This window comes from Emydura macquarii, unplaced genomic scaffold (assembly GCF_026122565.2).
Source record: "Emydura macquarii macquarii isolate MOO-44397 ecotype Brisbane River unplaced genomic scaffold, CSIRO-AGI_Emac_v2 contig_3530, whole genome shotgun sequence".
Taxonomy (NCBI): domain Eukaryota; kingdom Metazoa; phylum Chordata; order Testudines; family Chelidae; genus Emydura; species Emydura macquarii.
Window position 1 is genome coordinate 4593622 of NW_027133667.1, and position 14891 is coordinate 4608512.

Here is a 14891-nt window from a genome sequence, read left to right on the forward strand (position 1 = left end):
AATCAGTACAGCAGATTAGGAGAGACCCGGTAAAATGCTAGGAATTGAATGAAACGCCCAGTAAAGTTGGATTGAAATGCTTAATGAAAAGAGAAAAAAAATCTTACAAGGATTTTTAGCTCTCACATTAATGGAATAACTCGTGGATAGGCATAAAACATACCTGATAAGGTCATTTTAGAAATAAAATATATGAAAAATCACTTCTTCCTTCACTAACATGCCAAAGTCCTATCAGTGGTTGGAAGAGAAACATTACCATCCTGTTTCCACTCAGAAAGTGTTGGGATAGGTGCAATATAAACATGTACAAAGAAAACTAGAAGGGTAGACAGACCCAGACATATCAGTAGGTAATGCTGCAAACATCTCCAGTGACGTGCTGCACTGCTCTTTTTGCTGCCACACTGTGGAAAGACAGAGGGCAAGTGTCTCTTCTGTAGTATGGCCATTTCATGCCAAAAGTCTGCGTTGTCTGGCCATAAAGCTGGTTTAACTAGCCCAAGGAGGCTCACAACAATGTAAGGTGATCCTCCAGTGAAGTAGAGCGAAAGTAGGAGATCTTATTCTTCTCACTCTCCCTGCTTTCTTTGTAATGGGGGGGGGGGGGGGGAGGAGTGTATGACTGAAGAAAGGAGGCATGGTCAGAATATCCCATTGCTATGCCATGCTCATTTTGGCCATTGCCGCTTACTGCAAGTTAGAGTAGACCTGTGGTTGCTCTAACACACTGCAAGGGGAATGACCTATATATAGCAACAGTAGGATTCAGGAGAATGGAAAGGAGGACTTTACAATACCTTTGCACACCGCTCCAACTTGTGTTTTGTGCTCTCTGGCCACACCTAACAATCTGGATCAAAATCTTGGACTCGGTCTTTGACAGAAGTAAGTGAAGGAAGAAATGTGATCTGGTGAACTTTGTGACTTCTGAGTTCACCCAGTGGACCATCACCCAATGACTTAAACAGGATGCCCATTCCCCTCCACAACTAACAATCACCTTAGGTGCTGCTGTCATAAGATCCTGTGACCTGGTCCACGGTTATAGCTATATCTCCAGACTGTTAAACTAATTAACACTTTGTTCCAAGACACAAAAATCTATCACTTGCTTTATAGTCATGTGGTAGTTATTGACCATTTAACTATCTGGCCATTCCTATATAATCGTGAGTAATGACACATTAAATAGCATATCAGTGGAATTACTCCAGATTTACACTGGTATAACTGAGAAAAGAATATGATCCCATGAATAACTGCATTGCATCTTTCCTCTCAGGAAAAAACAGAGGGCATGTTGCATGGTAAGTTCTTCTAGAATCACTGAGTGTAATCGTGAAGTATTGGTGCTGTAGAAGGTGTTTATTAGGGTATTGCACAAATACCAAGTGATGTGAACATCATACATGCATACATTAATGTCACATTCAGGTTCAGTAACATTTATATCTGTCTACTCTTTCACCACCTCTTCTTACATGCTTTAGAACACTGACAAGTCCTGAATTCTGATTGATTGATTGATGAGGTGCTGAGTGCAATGTATTGATTTTCTAGATAGAACCTTTTGTCCTAAGATCACAGTACACTCTACAAACTTCAGTGACTGTGCACAGGGACTTCAGTTTCTGGGTGAATAATAGACAGCAGCAACAGTACACAGGAGTTCAAGATAGAAAGTGAAGAACACAATGTGCATTTGAAGGTAAATGGGAGATTTTTTTTTGTTAGATAGAATGTTATCTGAAGTGGAATTTAGCCTGAACAACAGGGCTAACATACCTATAGACTTGAAGAAAGCGTAACAGGATCTTTAATATCTATTTTATTTCTCATCCAAACGTTAGCGTCTTCAGCATTTTAATGCCGCATAACACCATGATGGGGCATTGGATCAGCACTGACTCAAAAGGGCAGAGCAGAGTGCTACCTAATGTGTCAACAATAGCACTTCCTGCAGCATGCTGAGGTTTTCTTAAAGGATTCTGTAACAGGGTGGCAGGATCCAGGAGCCTGTATAGAGATGCAGGCCTTTCATTTGGTGCATCCTGTTAACAGGCGTTTCAATCCTGTGTAAAGCCGCTGGAAAAAAATTGCCGGTTGATTATCATTCTTCAGGAAATGTCCCACTGTTGTACTGGCCCTCAGCTGAGCTTTTTCCAGTCATAGCAATGGGGGCAGCACTCATGTAAACTGGGCTCGCATGTTTTTACCATGATGTCATCTAAATTTGCTGACCACAAAGTGGTAAAAATGCCTGATGGCACTAGCATTCCGACTATGGGTGGATGACAGAAAGGTTGGCCGTGTGGTAAATGGACGGGGCAGTCATACGGAGAGAAACGGAGTGTTTGGTAAGCCAGGCCTGTTCAAACAAAATGTATTTTAATACAGCCAAACACAAAGTTATACATCTAGGAAGAAAGAATGCAGGCCATACCTACAAAATGTGGGACTGGGTCCTGGAAAGCAGTGACTCTGAAAAGGATTTAGGGGTCATAATGCACAAGCAACTGAACATGAGGTCCCAGTGCGATGCTGTGCAACAAAGGCTCATGCAATCCTTGGATAGATAAAGAAGAGAGGAGGAAGCAGGAATAGGGAAGTGATTTCATCTCTGCATACAGCAGTGATGAGGAGACCTATATTGGAATACTGTGTAGAGCTCTGCCATCATGTTTTCAAAAGGAGGTTGAAAAATTGGAGAGGGTGCAGAAAAGAGCCACAAAAATTATTTGTAGGCTGGAGAAAATACTTCACAGTGAGAGACTTGGGGCTTGTGGATACAGGGAAATAGCCCAGAGTAGCTGTTGTGGTTCAGCTTAATCCACTTAGAAGTGGTTAAAGCTAAAGTGGGAAAAGGCACTTTTAGTGCAGAATGAGAGTGTCCACACAAGGAACTAGTGCACAATAGCTATTGCACTTTAAATTCATACCCTAGCTTATTTCCAGTAACTTCCCCATGGAGAGAAGCCCTTGAAGAGCTCAGTTTGTTTAGTGTATCAAAAAGAAGACAGAGGTGACTTGATTACAGTGTATAAGTGCCTTCATGGGGAAAAAATACTGGGTACTAAAGGGCTCAGAGAAAGGTATAACAAAGATCAATGGCTGGAAGGAGAAGCCAGACAAATCCAAATTAGAAATTAGCCACAAATATTTACTGGTGGGGGTGACCAGCCATTGAAACAAACTACCAAAGGGTGTGGTGACTTCTCCATCTCTTGATGTCTTTAAATCAAGCCAGTGGATGCCTTTCTGGAAGTTCTGCTTTAGCCAAACACAAGTTATTGTGCTCTGTACAGGGGTAACTGGGTGAAATGTAATGGCCTGTGCGATACAGAAGGTCAAACTAAATGATCTAATGGACCATTTTGGCCTTCAACTCTGATTCTATGACATGTTAGTGATGTGCTGTCCTAAGCTACCTTCCAAGACACACTAGAGTAGAGTGTTATAAACTTAGTGTTTTCTTGTTCTTGGTCACACTGAAATACTGTTAGAATCCCCCTAAAGAGCAACTCCCTTGTCACATGACATGCTGACAACTAGCATCAATGTGGTACTCTATAAACATTTTGTCTAATTGCTTCCCATAAGGAATCCTCTCTAAATTTGCCAGTCCCCTGTAAGAAGAGACCATTGGAGAGCATCTCAGGCTTGGCTGGGCTTGCCAGGAGCCTAAGTCTTTCTTTCTGAGCATGTGTTTGCTGGGGCACATACAGCTGTGAGAACAGCAGTATTCTTTTCATTTTCACTCCATGTAACATCTGTGCAGGGTTGCTTTTGTGTGTGTGTGTTTTGGATGGTTGGCTGTTTCTCTCCTTCTTGCCTCTAGCTGCTTTGGCTCCTGAACTAGCTTTTACCATGTTGCAAATTTATATTCCTTCTGCTTTCGGCAGGCCCATATGTAGAACTGTCAAAATGTCACTGGCATCAATTGCGAAAGGGTAGAGCCACGCTGTAGTCAGCCAGTTTATTAACAGGGAAATGATTGGGGTTTGAAGAAGGGGAGGGGAGGGCAAAGGGGAATCCATTTTCCAGGCACCTGCTTCTCCCGCTGCACATTCTTTTCTTATCACCTAGAAATCCAGAAAGGCTTTACCAACTGCATAGCAAAAATCCTTGGTGAAGGCTGCTGGAAATACAAAACCCCTTCCTAGTGAGATCCAGTGTGGCTGAGTAGGGGAAGTCAGACACAGATGAAGTAAGGAGCTGCAGTTCACATGCTGCAATTAGACGAGGCATTCATGTATAGAAATTAGAAATGGACTTGAGCTGCAAAATTCAGGTCCTGGTAAGGACCTAGATTTTCATTGCCCCTGAAGTTTGAAGGCATTGGATTCATGGTTTTGGTTTGGCCCATTATAAAGAGTTACGAAATTCAGTCAGGATTCAGATTTTGTACACCCCCAAAATTTGCAGGTGTTTGGCCCCTGCTCATCTCTACGTATAGAGATGACATCTCCCTGCCTTCTTATTTCTTTTCATTTATACGCTGCTTCAGATTTAATTAGAGAGAACAGAACTATGCAAGAAGTCAACAGTGAAAATCAGTGGATGCTCCCCCATATCCTGCTGCAGTTTACAACAAACTTTTTATCTAGCTAAGTTAGCTCTATTGGCCCCTGTTACAATAGTATCTGAGCATCTTTAATGGATTTATTCTCACACCACCCTGCTGAGATAGAGATTATCCCCATTTAACATATGGAAACCAAGCCATTGAGAAACTGAGTGACTTGCTCAAGGTCACGCAGGAAGTCTGTGGGAAAGCAGGGAATTGAACCTGGGTCTTCTAAACCACAGGCTAGCATTCCACTCGCTGGACCATCCTTCCGCTTCCTCAGCCCCTCTTTTTGTCCCTTGGCTTTGTACATTTTTGTTTCCTTTAAAGTAAACTGTGTCCAGCTGATAGCCATGGAAACGGAAGAGCTCTCTTTGTCCACAGAACAGGCAGGAGCAATGTAAATTCCCACATGCACCAACAACAGGCTTCAGCTGTCACCTTCCTGAGGGGTCGTTGAGTTGCCACACCTAGGCCGCCCTGCTATGGCTGCCAAAGTGCGGTATGGACAGTTGTCTATTAGCAATTGTATGGAGGCCCCACAGCTTTTTTCACATAAGGCACTGCACAGCCCTCAGATGATGGCTTACAGTTACTACCAAACTGCCCTTGAGTCAAACCAGTGACCTAGAGGTGAAAGACACCAGAGTCCATTACCAATCCTCTGGGGCATCCAGTCCTAGCTTGTCTCTGTTTATCCCTTTTCTGACATGGCAGTAAAGGCCCCCTGGGTTGCTGATAATGCACTGCAGAGGATAGAATGTATGTCTATCCTTTTCTGTAGGAATGATTTTGAAAATGAGGTTGAAAAAAAGGAAATGAATATTAATAACTGGATTGTCCTGGGGATTCCCGAGTGGAGATGAAGCCCATTGTGTAGTGGAATTAGAGCGAATACCACATGCAGGTGGCCTTTTGTTGCTCTTTGAATGGTGCTGGTAGGTGAAATTTTATTTCATCCCTCAGGATAAAAACCAAAAGGGGATTCTAAGGCAGATCACAGAGAAAGTAGGTGAAATGCCCCCCTCACAAGAGGCAGAAACTCCCCCTTTCTCCTCCCTGTTCTTTCCCTTCTTTCTATACACAAGTCGGAAACCTAAGATGAAGGAGCCCAGGGCTGTGTGTCAGTGGTGAGGAGATGGGGTGTTGGTCTGATGTTCACTCAGTCAATCACTTTTGACAGGGAGGAGTCAAAGTGCGACAGGCCAGGGGAAGGTGTGTGCGAAGTGGGAATATTTCCCACCTTCATCCTAGCTGGCACATCGCAAAATAGTTTCTGTAGCTCCACAGACGTAGTGATTTGGTCTTACCCTCTCTCCCCAGGTGCCAGTCACCACACCAGAGTATTTAATGCTGAACTAACCCCAGATTCAAGTTACACACTAGGTTCCCGGCTCTACGAAGGGCTGAACCCAAACCCCAGATCCTCCCGCACCTGGACTTTGTGGGGGATGAAATTTGAATCTAAATGCAGATGTTGTGGCACAGGTCTGTCTCTAGTGGCCACATGACTTGACTCAGAACCAATCCAGCCCAGCCTTCTAAAGCCCTCTTGACTTGTCTATTGCCAGATTGCCCAGTTAATATGACACCTTGGAGGAGCTGAAAGTGCTTTACAGAAGTAGGTAACTATCATCCCCACTTTAGATTGGGAAACTGAGGCACAAAGTCGGTAAGTGAACTTGCAAAGGGCAGCCCAAATGGAGTAGGCTTATTGAATTCAGTGGGACTATCTGCAAGTGTAAGTGCTACTCACTGGGAGTAAGGGTTGTTGAATCAGGCCTGACATGGGGAATATAATCCATGTTTTTTGACTTCCAGTCCCATACTCAAACCACCAGACCATGCTGCCTCTTATGGAAGCTGAAATCCTCATACACGGAACATCAAAAATCAAAACGTGGATTTCTGGCAATTAAGCAGCCATCCGCCCCTCTCCTCTTCATCCCAAGTGGGATTTTAATATACTTCCAATTTCTCTTTTTTTGAAAAAAAAATTAGTAATCATTTATAGTATGAGTTCTTTTCAAGAAAACGGAGAAGCATTCAGCACTGTTATACATTTTCCCCTTTTTTAAATGGTATCTATTTAAATGCAGATTTTCTGGTTTCCTGTGTGGAGTTTGGAAGCTATGCCTTTCAATTTAAATGTTAATAGAAGAGTAAACTTCAAAATCAAAATTTCTCCATGAGGGAAAGTGGTTTTTTTTTTATTTAATATATTTCTATACTTTCTCCCTCCTTCTCCCTCCCTTTCTTCCCTCCCTCCCTCCCCACTTCTCTTGTATTAAATAGTCTTTTTTTCTAAATAAGAATACACTTTTCAAAAATCCTAAATTAAAATGTTTAATGCCGGGATCTGTGGAATGAGGATGTTTGAGCAGAGCCCTGAGGTGCTGATAAAGCCAAGATATCATCCTTCTGCCTCCAGCCTTTTTCATCCCAGCCATTATCAAATCTGCTGCTCTGAATGCTTTATGGCAGCATTATTCTTGGGTTGGCACTGCATAATATTCCACCAGTTGCTGGGGGGGGGGGAAGAGACACAGAGAAAGATATAGATATATAGATATAATTGCTCTTTCTAAAATGAGCAAGAAGATTGTTGATGGTAGGTGAGGGAGGGTAGCAGTGGAGGAAATTCCATTGGTCTGAAAGTGATGGTATGAAATGGAACAGCAGAGATGGTGCTACAATGTCTGTCCCTTTCCATCTCTCCCAGGGCCCAATCCTGGGAGATGCTGAGTACTTCCAACATCATTTATCTTCAGTAGGAGCTGAGAGTGAATCTGCATTTTGCGAAAAGTTTTCATTACCTCTTGGGATGAGGCCCTTCCATACTATCATATTCACCTCCTCCTCTTTGTCTCCCTCTCATCTTTCTTATGAATTCCCTTCTTTTTTTCTTATTTCTTTCTTGTCTTCCCCTCCTTTCTCCCTCTTCTCATAGCTTTCTTTTTTCCATGTGTTGGATCCTTACTTTCTTTTTTCTTTCTTTCCCTCTCTCAAAGAGGAAGAAAGAGAAAAAGCTCTTTTCCATTTTCTCTTCCCCTTTATTTAGTGCCTTATTAACCTCTGCCATCTTTTGCCAGCAGTGACTCAGATAGACTCGGGTTCAACATGTGATAGCCTGAGATTAAATTTTAATCAACTCCCATGAATTCAGAGAGCGAAGTACTTCCAACATTCAAGATCCCATCTTAATAGTAATCAGAACAGTGATTAGGTAGCACCTCTTTCCTCTTAGTCAAGGAATTCTAGACGGGGAACCCATCAGTTTCACTCCAGTGGGATCACTGCAGAACAAGGCACTCATATGCCACAGTGATGGGTGCAATACAAGACCCAGAATAGAATAGCAGTCTCTTGTCCTGTCTGGACAGGGTGCTCCCTCCACAGAGAGACATTTGTAGACTGAATGATGATACATCTAAAAGGACAGTATGCTATTCTGTTGACAAGTGGGAGAAGAGACGAGGCCCTCACCCTCTGGGTTATTTCCCTCCCTTCACTGGCATGGGTGATCTGCGGACTTCTTCTCATGATCGGGTCTTGAGTGAGCTTGAACAAGGCAACTGGAAAAAAAATTAGCCAATTCTCATTTTTTCTCAGATTAATTTAGATGGAATTGTTTTGGGGATGTTTTGGCCCCACTTTAGGGTGTCTTCCTCCACAGTGATCACCTGGTTCTCATGTTTAGGGTCTCAGAATTTCCCCTTTGATCTGATGTGCATGAAGATTGGAAGCAGGTTTTTCTAGCCTTAAACCACCACTATATATTCATCAGACTGGACTAAATTACACATTCTTCTCAATGGGTTATAGAACTGAATTAAAAATGAGAGACTAGTAATGGGATACAGAGCATTTTTGCAGCTAGGTAACTTCTTCACATCCATTTACATGGCCTTATCACATTGTTTCCTGAATGCATCACAAGCAATAGTGAATCTATTTCCACCCCCTGTAAGATGGGGAAGTATTATCCACCTCTTACAGGTAAGGGACTGAGGAGCAGAGAGATGAAAGATCTGATTTTCAGAGGTGTTGAGCACCCACAACTCCACTTAAGTCGCTGGGAACTGTGAGTGCTCAGCACTCTTGAAAATCAGGTGACTTGGCCATGGTCACACAGAAAGTCAGTGGCAGAGCCAGGAAGTGCACCCAGACCTTCTGAATCCCAGTCCAGTACTTTAACCACAAGATCCTCTCAAGTCCTGCTTTCCTGACTGGAAATTGCCCTGCCATCTCCTGCCTGGGCTGTTTATTGGTTCATGTGCATTGAGTTGATAATCTAGGGAACAGAGTTCCCAGTCTAGAAAACAGACTCCCTAGAGGATAGATGTTCACATTGCAGAAACCAACTTCACAAATTACACAAAGGACTTGGTTCTGGGAGGTGCTAGACACCCTGCTCTCCTCCCTGCCCCACTCCATGAGCTTTCGAACACCCTCACCTCCCACCAACTTAGTGGAAGCGAGGCAGCTCAGCACTTCACATTAAGTTCTCAATACCTCACAGAATTTGGCTCGAACTGGCACCTTTGTTGGTTGTCTCAGTAGAGAGCCTGAAGACCGAATGGCTCTAGAGACAGAACTCACCACTCACCCAAGAGGTGGCTTCTCCGGCTCGGAGTTGAGGCACATTGGCAGGGCGATGTGGTGAAGCTTGCATTAATGCCACCTAAGCTTTTCCCTGTTGGTAGATAAATAGAGGAATTCAGTCTTCAGAGCTGTCAATCCCACACCTTTCCCTAGCACTAAATTCACTTTAGAAGAAAGAATGTGTTCTTTGCTCTGAGACCCCGAGCCTATTCCAGCTTTCTTCCAGACCATTAGAGAACACAGAAGAATTTCCATTTAAAAAGCCAGGCTTTCTGCCCAGCCTCTCGTGCTACCAGCAGAGCTGGAAATGCTGTGGGACATAGGCAGCGCAGTCATCCCTGGGAGCAAGGACGGGAGCGCACCAGGGTCTCCAACAGCAATCCTACGGTCCAATTTAAAGGGCTATTGCCGAGCTGCAATGCATTCCTCCTTGGCCAGCAGAGCGGAGCCTGTGATGTGGTTCCTCAAAGGTGAGACAGTTTAAAGTGAAACGTGATGGGTATAAAGAGGTGGGAATCCTCAGAATTATTCAAACGATCAAGAAGTTTTTGCCAGGAGGGAAATGAAATAAGTACAGATCAAAAAAGCACTTCTTTGATGTGAGTAGATTCCACAATTCAAGCTGATGATGAGCCACGGTGCTTGTGTCTCAGATTCTTCACTAGCCCCAGCATCCGTGAAAGCTACATAATGGAAGGTCTCTTGGCACTTCTAGAGCTGGGAGGTATTTGCTTTGGGTAGCCTTCGCTGGGAGCTGCAGGAAGGTCTTAAAGCTATAAATGTAAAGAGAGAGAGGCCAAAAACGTAGGTGCCTCAAACCCTCTTGCATATTTCTTGGGAGGGAAAAAATTGTTAGGCCAATTACAAACATACTTTGCTGGGAGTGAAGCCAAGCCAGAAAACAGTCCCAGGTGATCAGATACCACAGTGATAAATGCCTAGAAAGGAAAATTGGAGAGAAAGGAAAATGTCGGCTTTGGAATTTCACTGGATAGACACAACGGATCAGCTTTATGTGCTTTCTGAGGGGGAGGGAGGAAAAACTCTCCTGCATTTCCTCCCCCTCCAAAACTGGAGTCCCTTTTGGGGCTTTGGACCTGGATCAACCAAACAGGTCTTACTCTGTCATGGGGGTTGTAAGGACAAAGCTGTGTGGAAGATGTTCCCTTGTTTCTGCTAGTCTACTGTAGCTCAGAGATGAGTAGTAAAGCAGTGGATAATAACATAATTTTCCCTCCCTGGCCAAACCTTTTCATTTTGGGAAGGGGTAAGAGGAGAGTGGGATTGGAGGGGGCTGAAACAAAAGACAAAACCATTCCATTTGATAATATTCATATCCCTCTTTTACCAAGACGAAGCACAAGGCCTCTGCCTTCAATTGTAAAACTCTCTACGTCAGTGCAGAACTGCATCTAATCTCCCTTCAATTTCAGCTGTACAGATTCAGCCTTTGTGCATTGACCTTTCTAATGTCCATTATCAGAAAGTCTCTTGAAGACAAATCCTTCTCTCCAGTTTCTGATGAGACACTTTTTGCCTTTTCTTTTTTTCCCCTCTCTTGTACAAACCAGGTGCCTTTTTTCCCTTCTTTCTTTTTTTGTTGCGCCAAAGGGCTCTTTCATTTCCACCGTGTCTCTGATGCCTCTTCCCGTACAGTCACTCCCTGAACTACAGAACAAAAGCCACAAGTGAAAGTGGAACCTGATATTCAGGCCGCAGGCAGGGCTGCCGGCTGCCTCAAATTTCTCAGGGCCCCCTGCTTTTGACAGCTCTGGCCCATGTCCTTTGAGAAGAGGTTGCAGAACTTTAGCAAATCCCAAAGGTAGTCTTGATCAGGAACCTCCCACCATTTGGAAGCATCGTGATGAGAGCATGGAGGGGAGTCATGGCAATGTGGAGTTTTTATTCTGAAGCAAAAGTCTCTATAATTATGCCAGTTCTACTCGTGCCTTATTATTCAGCATCTGTACCGGCAGTACATGGGTGACATCCACTTCTCTCTTTCTTTTACGTCAAATATAAACAGTGTAATCATTCAGTACTCTCCATGCTTCGCCAAAATCTAGCACCTAGAGGAAGAGCAGCTGTCTGAAGCTGAACCCAGGCAAGGCTGAGGTGGTTCTGGTAGGGAGAGAGGAGCACCTCAAACAACTTGCCTCCTTTAGTAAGGGCAGCTGCCTTCAGATAGTTTAGTCAGCTTCAACCTTTGGGTCTCTTTGGACGCCTTAATGCTATGGGATGCACAAATAGCCTGCTGAGGGAAAAAAACGGGGACTTATATTTGCACCTAACCAGACGACTAAACCCTATCCTAAGAGACACAGACCTGAACACCCACAGTGATCCATGCACTTGTGACATCCAGGCTTGATTATTGCAATTCATATCTAGGAATGAAGCCACATCACCTGAAAAAGCTCCATCTGATAGAAAATGCAGTAGCCCATCTGTTAATCACACAGATCATCATGAACATGGCTCCCTGGTGCTCCCATTTCTGAACTAGTTCCCCACTGAATACAAAGTCCAGTTCATTGGCTCTTTTCTGAAGTTCAGATTCTTCCTTGGGATTGGCCTTGGGTGCATGAGAGATTGCTCCCTCCATGACCTCACACAGTTGCTATATTCCACAGGAAAAATGAAACTGTCAGCCAAAATAATGAGGCTCAAAGAGCGCAGAAGGCAGAACTTTCATGGAAGCTTGACTTAGACTATGGAACTCACTGCCACGAGAAATAATGACCAGGAGACTCAGCACATTCAGAACTAAATGCAAAATTTGTCTCTTTGATTTCTTTTCTTTCATAAGATCTTTGCAGATTTATACATACACATAAAACCCCAAACAAAAGAACCTTATAAACTAATCAAGCTGTTCGTCCTGCAAGATGGAAAGGAAGAGAGGAAGAGAAATTATTGTCATTTCTATTTTTAAATAGTTGTGGAAATGCTCAGGTGCTCTGGTGTAAGCACCTTGGCAGACAGACAGACAATTCCCCAGGGCACAAATTAAAAACTTGTTAGAATTTCCATTATAATAAGCCCACCCCACCATATCTGACAGGGCTCAGACTGAGTAGCATGAACCACAACCAGGAACAAATGTTTGTGAAGTGTCTACATTAGTTAACATGTGTTAATGCCCAAACACATAACACATGTTACAACATGACAAAACTCTAGTCTAGACAAGACCTTTGTGTTTTGCAGGTGAAACCTTAAGAAAATGTGGTCCTGTCGTCTGTGCATTGCCATTACAGATCCCATAAAACTTTTTGTAAAAGTAAGAGTTCCTCTAAATCCTTCTGTGCAAACATTTTCCATTTTGCCCGTGTTATCTGCCTGGCTACTCTCTCCCTTCCAGAAGTGGCTGCATTTCAGTGGGTTTGAGTATACATTTCTGAACCACTTTGTGGTAAAGATGCTGTATATAAATGTAAACTATTATTATTTATATTAAAATGGGTTTTTCTTGTTACTGTTGCTAAGTAGAAACCCTTACATTGCAAAATGAGACTCTAAGAGCAGCAATTGTGCAAAAAAGAAACTCAGAGGTGAATGCATTTTGGCCGTGTTTCAGGCAGACTGGAAGTGTTTCTTCCATTATCTTGCTGTTCACAGAATGGAAAACCCCAAACCAGCATTTAAGCTGTGAGATGAGCAAGCCACAAAACACACAGTTAAAATTACCTCCAGTAATGCTCAGTTACCCAGTGTGATTGGGTTCTGCTGGTGATGGTTCTAAATCTGAGGGCAGTATGAAAATTGCTGTTTCACGCATCTCCAGCTTTCTATCTTGCTAGCAATGTGTTCTGGCGTCGAGGAAAGAGGAAGGACTATCCTCTGTGGCTTATTCCCTTAGCAGAAGTTTGTAGTTTAGAGTTCTGTGGGCCAGATATTCAGTTGGTGTAAATGAGCATAGTTCCATTGAAGTGCGGGGAGGGGAAAGAGGGTAGACAGTGCAGCACAGAATATCTGGCACATTCCTTACAGCAGCTTTACCCTTCTTGTTGATTTGATAGCAAACACTGAGCGCAATTCTGAACTCCTGAAGTTAGTAGGATGCTCTTGTGATTAAAGCACTCACCTAAGACTCAGGTGATCTAGGTTCACTTCCTGGCTCTGCCACAAGCTTCCTATGTGATCTTGGGCAAGACTCTTAATCTCTCTGTCTTGGTTTCCCATCTTGAAAACAAAGCTCATATTTTCCTTCCTTACAGAGATGCTGCAAGGAAAAAATGTCTAATGTTTGTGAGGTATTCATCTCCTATGATGATAGGGAGGCAAATAGGTATCAACGGGAGGAAGGACTGAGCCCTTATTTTAGAAAGACAACTTGTGGTTTCAAAGAAGAGAATGAAACATCACTGGTCAAAAAGGCACTCTGATTTTTTCAGGTAACAACACTGATTCAAAACACGTCCCATTTGTGGTTACTGGGGTGTGACACTACCTCCACACTATGATGCTCAAACCAGAGCAGCATAACAGCCACAGATGGACAGATGTTATGGAGAAAGCAGAGGGAGGGGCGTTTGCAAACTCACAGCAAGAAGATTCTACTGCATGCTAGTTGGAAAAAATAAATCTGCATCAGCTTCTCTTTTGTTTCTCATTACGCCCAGGAAACCTGTAGAGTAAACATTCCCCAGCTGAGGCCTGTAGTGCTGTTAGGAATCGCATGGAATCTTGTGAGATTTTTTCGATCTCTCTTCCCAGCATTGTGCATGAGGTCGATAGCTCTCAACCCTCTCATCTCAGCTTCATGCCTGAGACTTGAGGCTATTCCATCCCTTCTTTTCCACACTATTAAACCTGAGGTTTCGGGCTCTCGTGGACAGCCCACACCAACATCACGCATGATGGCCTTCCCTGCCCCTCCTCACCTTCCTTGTGCCCAGTGTGCTGTTGGCATTGCTGCCTGCCATACACACCAGCAACACTGTGCCTGGCTGTGATGTTTTGGGGATCAGCCAGACCAGCAAGGGGTTCTGTCACCCCCTGAATGTAACTTTGGGTGCCTTAATGCTATGCTGCTGTGCACAGAGCTCTGACATCAGTAGCCAGCCCGCAGCACAAAGGTCTACCACCAGCCTAGTTACTCCTTGTAGTGGCCCCAACAACCTCCTTCAATCCAAGGTCTCCCCAAATCTATTCACCCCAAGTCCTTAACTACCGGACACTGGAACTTTTGCCTTCTGCTTCGTCACCCCTGAAGGCATGAAACCTTCCCCCAGTTGTCAGTTCACCTTGGGATATACACTCCACGCAGTTTGCACCTCAGAGACCTTCTTGGGGTTAACATAAACAAAATGTTTATTCAATAGAAAAATCCTAGATTCAAAGATGAAATAGGCAGGAAAGCAAACACACACAACTTACACAGGAAATAAACATAAAGACACAGCCTCAGGCTTTACATTCCTATATTAGCTCAATTCCCTTTCCTAATAAAGCTCCCTGTTGCTGCTGAACAGTTTCCCAGAATGCCGCCTGTCCTTGAGGAGATCTAGTGTTTCACAGACAGCAGCCCACATAGATGCTGGCCCTCAGTTTCTGGATTAAAAAAAAACCTTCATACACAAGCTTCTTGTTAAAAAAGCCTGCATACATTCAGTCATAACCTGGACACGTATCTCCTAATGCAGTGGTTCCCAACCCATGGGCCAGGCTCTTTCAAAGTGGCTCGCTGTTCCCCTCCCACCGACTGCAGAAG

The 14891-nt window shown here is 43.7% G+C and overlaps 1 protein-coding gene across 3 annotated transcripts in view; it reads left to right on the forward strand.

The window, feature by feature from the left end:
* LOC137145367 (transmembrane protein 178B) overlaps positions 1-14891 on the forward strand; it is a 228043-nt gene that overhangs the window by 180795 nt on the left and 32357 nt on the right. The window contains exon 3 of one of the 3 annotated variants that reach the window (XR_010917638.1): positions 13573-13763. The exons of the other annotated variants lie outside the window; for them this stretch is intronic. The gene's annotated coding sequence lies outside the window, so the exon portion shown is untranslated. Of the gene's footprint in view, positions 1-13572; positions 13764-14891 lie in introns of those variants that run through there. 3 annotated transcript variants of the gene reach the window in all.